The sequence below is a fragment of the Ornithorhynchus anatinus genome, chromosome 17 (assembly GCF_004115215.2).
Source record: "Ornithorhynchus anatinus isolate Pmale09 chromosome 17, mOrnAna1.pri.v4, whole genome shotgun sequence".
In the NCBI taxonomy this organism is placed as follows: Eukaryota; Metazoa; Chordata; class Mammalia; order Monotremata; family Ornithorhynchidae; genus Ornithorhynchus; species Ornithorhynchus anatinus.
Genome location: NC_041744.1, coordinates 17,261,827 through 17,271,667, shown reverse-complemented (window position 1 = coordinate 17,271,667; position 9,841 = coordinate 17,261,827). Strand labels below are relative to the sequence as shown.

Here is a 9,841-nt window from a genome sequence, read left to right as displayed (position 1 = left end):
CTTAACCGATACCACCATTATTACAAATACCGACTTCATCGCGATGATGATGATTATCGTTATTCCCCCGTCCCCTCGGCTCTGGGCCCGGGGCCTCCCCCGGAAAAGCGCGGGAGGCCGCTACCCCGAGGGTCGGGAGGGAGTGTGTGGGAGCGGCCCCCTCCCCCGGCCCTTCCCCGCCCCCTCCCCCTTCCCCGCCCCCTCCCCTCCCCTTCCCCGCCCCCTCCCCTCCCCTTCCCCGCCCCCTCCTCCCGGCGGAGCCCGGCGGCGGCCTGTCGTCGGGCCGGTCCTGCGCGACGCGGTCCTGTGCGGTGCGCCGCGCTGCCGGTAAGGGAAAGGGGGGGGAGGTCGGGTGGGGGGCGGTCGGGATCCGGGGGGGACCGTTTCTCTTTTCTAGAAATGATCTTGGCCGGGCCCCGGCCTCGGTCCGGCCCGGGCGTCGCCGGACACCTTCCGGATCGCAACGGAATCCCGGGCCCGGGGGGCGGGGGTTGGGGGGGGGGGCCGGGGGCGGCGGCCGGTTTCCCGGCCCCGCGCGGGTGGGCAAGAAGGCCGGCCCGTGGGGGCGCGGCGGGCTCAGGTGAGACGGATCGACAGGGAGCCGGCTCCGCCCCCTCCCCCGCTACCGTCCCGGCCAGGGGGCTGCCCGCTTGCAGCCTCTCGCTCCCCCTCCCCTCCTCTTTCCCCCTCTTCTTTCTCCCTCCTCGTCCTCCCTGTCCGCTTCTCTTTCCTCTGCTCCTCTCCTCCTGCTCTCTCTTCTTTTACTCTTCCCCTTCTACCTCTCCACCCTTCTTCCCCTCTGCTTCTTTCTCTTCTTTCTCCCTCCTCCTCCTCCCTGTCCCCTTCTCTTTCCTCTTCTCCTCTCCTCCTGCTCTCTCTTCTTTTAGTCTTCCCCTTCTACCTCTCCACCCTTCTTCCCCTCTGCTTCTTTCTCTTCTTTCTCCCTCCTCCTCCTCCCTGTCCCCTTCTCTTTCCTCTGCTCCTCTCCTCCTGCTCTCTCTTCTTTTAGTCTTCCCCTTCTACCTCTCCACCCTTCTTCCCCTCTGCTTCTTTCTCTTCTTTCTCCCTCCTCCTCCTCCCTGTCCCCTTCTCTTTCCTCTTCTCCTCTCCTCCTGCTCTCTCTTCTTTTAGTCTTCCCCTTCTACCTCTCCACCCTTCTTCCCCTCTGCTTCTTTCTCTTCTTTCTCCCTCCTCCTCCTCCCTGTCCCCTTCTCTTTCCTCTGCTCCTTTCCTTTCCTCCTCTTCTCTCTTCTGTCCTCTCCTCATCCTCTCTCTCCTTTTACTCTTCCCCTTTTTCCTTTTCCCCGCTGCTTCTTTCTCTTCTTTCTCCCTTCTCCTCCCTGTCCCCCTTTCTTTCCTTTCCTCCCTCTCACCTTTCTCCTCCTCCTCCTCTTCCTCCTCCTCCTCCTCCTCCTCCTCCTCCTCCTCCTCCTCTCTCTTCTTTTACTCTTCCCCTTCTTCCTCCCCACCCTTCTTCCTCTTCCCCGCTGCTTCTTTCTCTTTTTTCTCCCTCCTCCCTGTCCCCTTTTCTTTCCTTTCCTCCTCTTCTCCTTTCTCCTCCTCCCCTCTTCTTTCCTCTCCTCCTTTCTCTTCTTTTGCTCTTCCCCTTCTTCCTCCCCACCCTTCTTCCCCTTCCCCTCTGCTTCTTTCTCCCTCCTCCTCCCTGTCCCCTTTTCTTTCCTTTCCTCCCCTTCTCCTCCTCCCCTCTTCTTTCCTCTCCTCCTCCTCTCCCTCGTTTTAATCTTCCCCCTTTCCTCCCCACCCTTCTTTCCCTTCCCCTCTGCTTCCCTCTTCCTCCCTGTCCCCTTTTCTTTCCTCTCCTCCTCCTCTCCTCTCTCCTTCTGCTCTTTTCTTTCCTCTCCTCCTCTCCTTTTTCTCTTCCCCTTCTTCCTCCCCACCCCTCTTTGCTTTCCCCGCTACTTCTTTCTCCCTCCTCCTCCCTGACCCTTTTTCCTTCTTTTCCTCCTTCTCTCCTCTCTCCTCCTCCACTCTTCTTTCCTCTCCTCCTCCTCCTCTCTCTCTCCTCTTCCCCTTCTTCCTCCCCACCCTCCTTTCCTTTCCCCGCTGCTTCTTTCTCTTCTTCCTCCTTCCGCCCGGAGATTGCTCCCTCCCCCTGCCCCTGCCCTCCCTCTCAGGTTGCGGCAATCCCTGGTGGAAAGAGGGGTAGGTGCCCCAGGGACGGGGAGGGCATGCGGAGAACATTGGTGCCGGGCCAGTGTGTGTGGATGTGTGTGTGTGTGTGTGTGTGTGTGTGTGTGTTTACGTACTTCTATAGACGTGTTCAGGTGCATGGGAGGGGCGTGGGCAAGGGGTGGGGCAGGGCCCTCCCTGTATTTTTGCCGCTGGCAGGGCTGGGGTTGAGGAGGCAGGGGTGGTCAGTGAACATCTGTTTATCGTGGACGTCAGTCCTCCTACGACGGAGGGCGGAGCACGGGCACGGCATCGGGTGCGGCCCGGGACACGGCGTCGGGCACGGGGCACGGGAACGGGCACCGCGCGGGGCACGGTAGTGGACGCCACGGCAGGCCCAGAACGGGGCGCGTCCCTGGAGGGGGTGGGTGACTCTCCCCGTTGTTTAGGTGGGGAGACTAACGACCGGAGCGGTTAGGCGACTCGCCTCAGGTCCCACGGCGGAGCTGGGTCCGAGCCGGTCTCCCGTTGGCTCCGCCTTCCTGGCGAAGAGGGGCTTGGAGGCCTTCGTTCCGGTTTGGGGGTGTGGAACGGCGGTGAGGGCGAGATTAATAGCCGCGGCCTTTCCCCACCTCCGGCCGGCGTTCCGCGTGGTGGCGTGGAACAGCCACGAGGATGAGGTTACTGCCACCGGCCTTTCCCTTTCCCAGTCGGCACGCTGCGAGGCGGTGTCGGATAGCCGTCGGGACGGGATTATTAACTACCACCGGCTTTTTCCCGCTTCCGGTCGGTGCCCCGGTCGGTTCCGGTGCCGGTCGCGATGCCGATGGGAAGGGAGGAGCTGGTCTAGTCGGGGACTGGGTCAAGGGCCGGGCGGGGATCCGTCCCCCGACCCCCGGCCTCCCGACCCCGACGCTGGAAGTTGGGAAGCGGGGAAAGAAGTAGGGGCTCCCCGGCACCGGGACCTCGCTGGGGAAACGGTGGGGCGATTCACCGGGCTCTGACGGCCGGGACGGGCCCGATTCACGATCCGCGAGGTGACCTCGTCCGCCACGAGACTGGAAACGTCTGGGGGAGGGGAGGGGCTTCGGGGCCGACCGTGAGCCCCTCGGGGGGGCGGGGGGGGGGGAGGAGGAGACGAGGCCCGCTCCTTTCATTTGCTGAACAAAAACTCACTTTGGCTTTGTAGACCACGTGACCTTTAACCATTTCCTTCGGGAGGACGGTGGTGTCGAGGTGCCCTCGATTCCCGGTCCGCTCCGGAGGCAGTTGAAGATTGAACGACAGCCAAAGAGGGTGGGGCGTCGCCTGGGATTATCCGCGAGCGGATTATCCGCTCTGTGGGTCGGCGGCGGCCGACTTCCTCTTTCCCGGTCCTACCTGGGCACGGGCCTGTCCGCCCTCCGATCCGCTGCCGCGCCGTGGCCTCCTCAGATCACGGTCGTGACCGTTCCGAGGCTTGGGTGATCTAGGGCTGCCTTTCCCCCACCTCCCCACCAGTGCTGTGGGATACTCGCCCCACCCCAACCCCACAGTACTTAGGTACCTTGCTTTAAATTGGGTATCGTGAATTACTTTTTTATTTATTTTAATGTCCCATCTCCCGCTCTTAACTGTACGCTCGTTATGGGAAGGGAAAATGTCCACTAATTCCGTTGTACCGTACCCTCCCAAAGGCTTAGTACAGTGATCTACACGGAGTGAGTGCTCAATAAGTGCCGTTGATTGGTTGATTTCTGTCCTGGGGTTATCGATCTCCAATGCCGCGTGACCTAGTGGATAGATCGTGGGCCTGGGTGTCAGAAGGGCCTGCGTTCTAATCCCAGCTCCGCCACTTGTCTGCTGGGTCACCTTGGAGGAGTCATTTCACTTCTCCGTGCCTCGGTTTCCTCCTCCGCAGAATGAGGATTAAGACTGTGAGCCCCTTATAATAATGTTGGTATTTGTTAAGCGCTTCCTACGTGCAGAGCACTGTTCTAAGCGCTGGGGGAGATAGAGGGTCAGTGAGGCTCACAGTTAATCCCCGTTTTACAGACGAGGTAGCTGAGGCCCAGAGAAGTGAAGTGAACTCGCCCACAGTCACACAGCTGACAAGTGGCAGAGCCGGGAGTCGAACCCATGACCTCTGACTCCCAAGCTCTTTCCACTGAGTCACGCTGCTTCCCCTTATGGGACAGGGACTGCGTCCAACCTGATTAGTTTGTGTCCGCCCCAGCGCTTAGTACGGTGCCTGGCACATAATGAGCACTCGACAGTTACCGTTAAAAAAAAGTCTTAATGGGGGCCGTGCCTTTCCCGGGCCGGGGAAATGAACCGCGTACGGGGCCTGGTGGGGATAACCGAGCCCCGGCCTCGGAGGGGTAACTGAGCGCTGACCTTGAGGGAATGAGTTCTGGCTTCGCGGGGATAACTGAGCACTGATCCTTGGGAGTTAACCGAGTGCCAGGCTCGGACAGATAACTGAGCACCGGGATTGGGGCGGGACGAGTGAGTGCCAGCCTCGGGGGGATAGGCGAGCACCGCGCCGGGGGGGATAGCCGAGCGCCGGGCCTGGGGCTGACCTGGAGCTGAGCCTGGGGGGACAACTGAGTGCCAGATAGCCGAGTGCTGGGCTGGGCAGGATAGCCAAACTCCCAGACCCGGGGGAAGACTGGGTACCGGGCCTGGGGCATTAACCGGGTGTCATCCCGAGCACCGGGTCCGGAGGGATACCCGAGCGTCGGTCTGGGGGGGATGAACGGGCGACGGTCCCGAGGGGACCACCGAGCTCCGGGCCCGGGGACGTAGCCAAGTGTCGGTCCTGGCCGCGGGTAACTGAGCGCCGGGCCCGGAAGCTGATAAACGGGTTTGATCCTAGGGGGGTGACTGAGTACTGGGCTCGAGGGAACAGCCGAGTGCCGGCCTTGGGGGGTTGGATCAGGGCCGGCCCCGGGGGGGGGGGGTGACCGGTACCGGGCCTGGAGGTGGATAATCGGGTGCCAGCCCCGGGCGCGGCTAACCCAGGTGTGGAGGGATAACTGGGAGCCGGGCCCCGGGGGAATAACTGAGCGCCGGTCCTGGAGGGGGCAACCGAGATTCAGGCTTTGGGGGGGATAACCGACTGCTGACACCGGGGCAGTAGCCGAGCATCGGTCTCGGGGGGATAATGGGGTGCCGGGTCTGGGCGCGGATAACCGGGTGCCGGTCCCGGAGGGATAACTGAGTGCCGGGCCAGGGCGAACCGAGCCCCGATGTCGGGGGGACAGCCGAGCGGGGGTCCTGGGGGGGAGTAACCTAGTGTGGTGCCGGGGGATAACGGGGCTCCGAGCCTGTGGGGATCACGGGGAGCTGAGCCCCGGGGGGAATAACTGCGCACCTGCCCTGGGCGCGGATAACCGAGCACCGGACGTGGGTGCTCGTGTGTGATGCGGATCGGCCCTTGATTGTTTCTTTGTGGAAAAGCTTTTCATTTAACACGAAGGTGGCGATGGCGGGGGCGACCCGTTTCTTGGAATTGTTTGGTTTCGCGGTGCGGCATTCTGATGCGAGCGCATCGAGCCTCCAAAACACAGGCTGTTCCGCCGTCTCCGCCGTCTCCGCCCACCGCCCGCTCCCCGCCGCCGCCCACGGCCTCGCAGCGGCCGCCGGCAGCAGCCCCGCGAGGCGGGAGCAGATGGTGACTCGGGGTTTGGCAGCCCCGGTGGTTTCTGGGGAGGGGGCGGGCGGTTCGAGGCCGTCGGCGGGGGGCACCGCCCGCCGTGGCCTGGTCGGGGCCGAGGACCGATCCGAGCTTGCCCTCCCGGGCCGGCCTGGGGGGGTCCCAGGGGGGAGGGCCTCCGGGAGGCAGGTGTCCAGAGGCGAGGAGTCCACGGGGCCGGGGCCGTGGGAGCGCGGTACTGGACGGACGGGCCTCCGAAGGGGTGGGCAGGGCGGGTGAGGTCAGGAGTGGGGATGGGCGGGACACTGGGGGATGCACCCTCCGGGCCGTTTCCTCTCCCCCGGGAGGTCCGGTTGGGTCGCGGCCCAGCGCTCCTCGCGGAAAGGACTGCGGGCCGGCGCGGCCTCTGTTGGAATCTAGACCCGAAACCCCGCGCGGCTCGCGGAGGGAATAACGACGGCATCTGAGTGCTCGCTGTGCGCCAGGCACCGTGCTGACCGCTGGGGTCGAGAGAAGCAAATCAGCTTGGACCGCGTCCCGTGTGGGGCTCGGAGTGTCGATCCCCGTTTTACGGATAAGGTCACCGAGGCACAGAGAAGTGAAGCCACTTGCCCAAGGTCACTCGGCAGACAAGTGGCGGGGCCGGGATCTGAACCCGTGACCTCTGACCCCCGGGCCTGTGCTCTATCCACTGTGCCGTGGATAGGGAAACAGCGTGGCCTAGCGGATGGAGAACGGGCCACCGCTCGTCTGCCGTGTGACCTTGGGAGAGTCATTAGCTTCTCTGTGCCTCCGCGACCGTGATTAAGACCGTGAGCTTCACGTGGGACAAGGGACTCTGTCCAACCCGATGAGCTTCCATCTATCCCAGGGCTTAGAACGGTGTCAGCACTCAACAGATACCATCATCGTCGTCGTCGTCGTCGTCATTATTACTAGGACACGGAGCGACGGGTAACGCGGGATATCGGATGATGCGATCCGGAGGAGAGTGCAAAAGCGAGGGAGGCGGCGGGAACCCCAGCCGGTCTGGGGAGCATCTCTGGGGAAACAGATTCGCTGCCACGGGCCCGGAATGCTCGGAAATCTGCTTGGGAAAATCGAGAGCTCCTTCTCCCCCGGGGAGGGCGCGGGGACGGTCGGCAGCCGGTCCGGATAGTGATTTGGGTGGGGGTCGAGGGCGCGGGCCGACCCCACCGCGCACGTTTTTTGTTCGGGGTCGGGGGGAGGATGGCGAAGGGGTGCCGACAGAGCGGCAGACAAAGCCCGGGATCACTCTCCCCGTGGCCCCGGGTCCGAAGACTCGTGCAGGCTCCGCGCGGCTACCGGGGCGGGCCAGAGGGGACCGTCTCGGGCGGAGTGGGAGGTGGCGGGGGGGGGGGGGTGTCTCTGGAGCGGAAGGGGGTCTCTGGGGCAGAGGAGAGGGGAGGTCTCTAGGGCAGGGTGGAGGGGCCGTCTCTACGCCGAGCTGGAGAGATCCCTGGGTCAGAGCGGAGGCGGGGGGTTCCGGGGGAAGAGCAACGGCATCTGGCACGGAGGTTCCCCGGCCTGGGCGCTTCCAGCATCGCAGCTCCGGGAGGGGCGTCGACGAGGGACTGAGTGGGCGTGGAAGAGAGACGCGGAGAGGGGGAGTACGCGTGCGTACGTGTGCGTACCCGTGAATGTGGGTGTCTCTGAGAGAGTACGCGTGTGTATGTATACGTACATTTCTAGGTGTGCCCGGGTGCCAGTGTGGGGGCGTGGGTGAGTGTGCGTGTCCGCTTGAAGGGCGTCACGACGACTCTCCCTAGCGGTTGCCACACGGGCTTCCCGGGCCGGAGCCCAAGCGCCCAGCGCCGCCCGGAGCCACCCGGACGTGCCGAGCGGCCGCCTTCCTTCCCTCCCTTCTCTCCCCCTTCCCTCTTTTCCTTCCTCCCTCTTTCCGCTCCTCCTCTCCTCCCTTCCTTTCTCCCTCTCTCCCCCCCTCCCAAGCCCCCAACTCCGGCCGCCGGCGGCCGCCTCTCCCCCTCACGGGGCCCCGCCGCCTTCCGGGGCCGGCGGCCGGGCCGGGGCCGCCGCCCGGTGTCTCGGCGAACGGGATCTCCGGGCACCCGGGGACCGGACCCCGGGCCGGAGGTGTCCTTTCCCCCCCCGGGAGGTGGACTTGCCGCCGCTCCTCGGCGGTTCCGAGGGGACCCGGTGGATTTCCCAAGGCCGCCGGTGTTTCCGGTGGTGTTGCCGAGGCTCGGGGGTGTTTTCGAGAAAGGCCGGCGTGGTTTCCGAAAGGGACCCCGTGGTGTTCCCCAAGTCTGCAGTGTTTCCAAGATGGACCCGGTGATATTTCCGGGAGGGACCTGGTGGTCTTTCCAGAACTGAACCCTGTCGTGTTCCCGAGGTCGTTTTTGTTCCTGGGAGGGACCCGGTGGTGTTCCCGAGGCCAGTGGTGTTATCGGGGCGCACCCGGTGGTATATCCGGGGGACCTGCTGGTGTTTCCGGGTGCTCTCGTGGTGTTCCTGAGAAGCAGCGCGGCTCGGTGGAAAGAGCCCGGGCTCGGGAGTCGGAAGTCATGGGTTCGAATGCCGGCTCTGCCCCTTGGCAGCTGTGTGACCGTGGGCGAGTCGCTTCACATCTCTGGGCCTCAGTTACCTCATCTGTAAAATGGGGATTGAGACCGTGAGCCCCACGTGGGACAACCTGATTCCCTTGGGTCTCCCCCAGCGCTTAGAACGGCGCTCTGCACCTAGTAAGCGCTTAACGAACGCCAACGTCGTCATTATCATTATCGGGGTGCACCCGGTTGTATGTCCGGGGGACCTGCTGGTGTTTCCGGGTGCTCTCGTGGTGTTCCTGAGGCCCGGTGGTTTTTTGGGGGGGGGGGGCAGCGTGGCTTCCTGCGGGGACGGGGTGGTGTTGCCAAGGCTAGCGGTGTTTCCGGGAGGGACCGGGTGGCGTTTCCGGGGGACCCGGTGGTGATCTTAAGGGCCGGTAGGGGCCCTTGCGGCGTTCCTGGTCTGTCCAAGGCCGGGGCGTCCCGAGGTCTGCTTCGTGTGACCCGGATAGAGTCGAGCGGCAGCAGGAGCAGCGATGACTTCGGTGGCCCTCCTGTCGGGGCTCGGGCCGGAGGCGGCGCGGCGTCAGGCCGGGGGCTTCTCAGTTACAACCTGACCGGGAAAGCACAGTTCCGGGAGCCGACCTGCTCCTCCGCCACATACCCTCGCTTGCGATAACGTGCGCGCACTTGTGTAATGATGATAATGATTGTATCAGTTAAGGACTGTGCCAGCGATAACCGTCGTAATTGTGAAATTTATCAAGTACTCACGAGGTACCCAGGCACTGTATCAAGCGGCGGAGTAGATTGGAGATAACCGGGTCGGGCTCAGTCCCCGTCCCACGGGGGCCGCAGCCTGAGGGGGAGGGAGGGTAGATATCTCGTGGCTCAGTGGAAAGAGCCCGGGCTTGGGAGTCGGCGGCCGTGGGTTCTGATCCCGGCTCCGCCGCTTGCCGGCCCCGTGGCCCGGGGCAGGTCGCTTAACTTCTCTGCGCCTCGGTTACCTCCTCTGTAAAATGGGGGTCAGAACCGTGACGACCGGATCACCCTGTATCCCCCAACGCTTAGAACAGCGCTCTGCACGTAGTAAGCGCTTAACAAATAGCACCGTGATGATGATGATGGTTATATTTCACCCCCATTTTACGGATGAGGAAACTGAGGGGCAGAGAAGTTAAGCGACGTGCCCGAGGTCACCCGGCAGGCAAGCGGCACGGCCGGGTCGAGGACGCGGTTCAGGCAGTCGATCACCTTTACTGAACATTTACCGTGTGAAGAGCAGTGTGTTAAGCGCTCGGGAGAGGTCGACATAACGGTGTGACAGACGTTGGGGTCCTCTGCCTCTTTCCACCGGCCTCTCCGCCGGTTCTTCTCCAACACTGCCTAGCACTGTGCGAAAGGCCGGGTTGGCGTGGCTCGGTGGAACGAGCCCGGCCTTGGGAGTCAGAGGTCGTGGGCTCGAATCCCGGCTCCGCCGCCCGTCAGCTCTGTGACTGTGGGCAAGTCACGTCACTTCTCTGGGCCTCAGTGACCTCATCTGTAA

General features: G+C 63.7%; 1 protein-coding gene across 1 annotated transcript in view; it reads left to right on the top strand.

Moving 5' to 3' along the window:
* Positions 1-265: 265 nt before the first annotated feature.
* TIAM1 (TIAM Rac1 associated GEF 1) overlaps positions 266-9,841 on the top strand; it is a 53,995-nt gene continuing 44,419 nt past the window's right edge. Inside the window, exon 1 of the mRNA XM_029082295.2 lies at positions 266-327. The gene's annotated coding sequence lies outside the window, so the exon portion shown is untranslated. The remainder of the gene's footprint in view (positions 328-9,841) is intronic.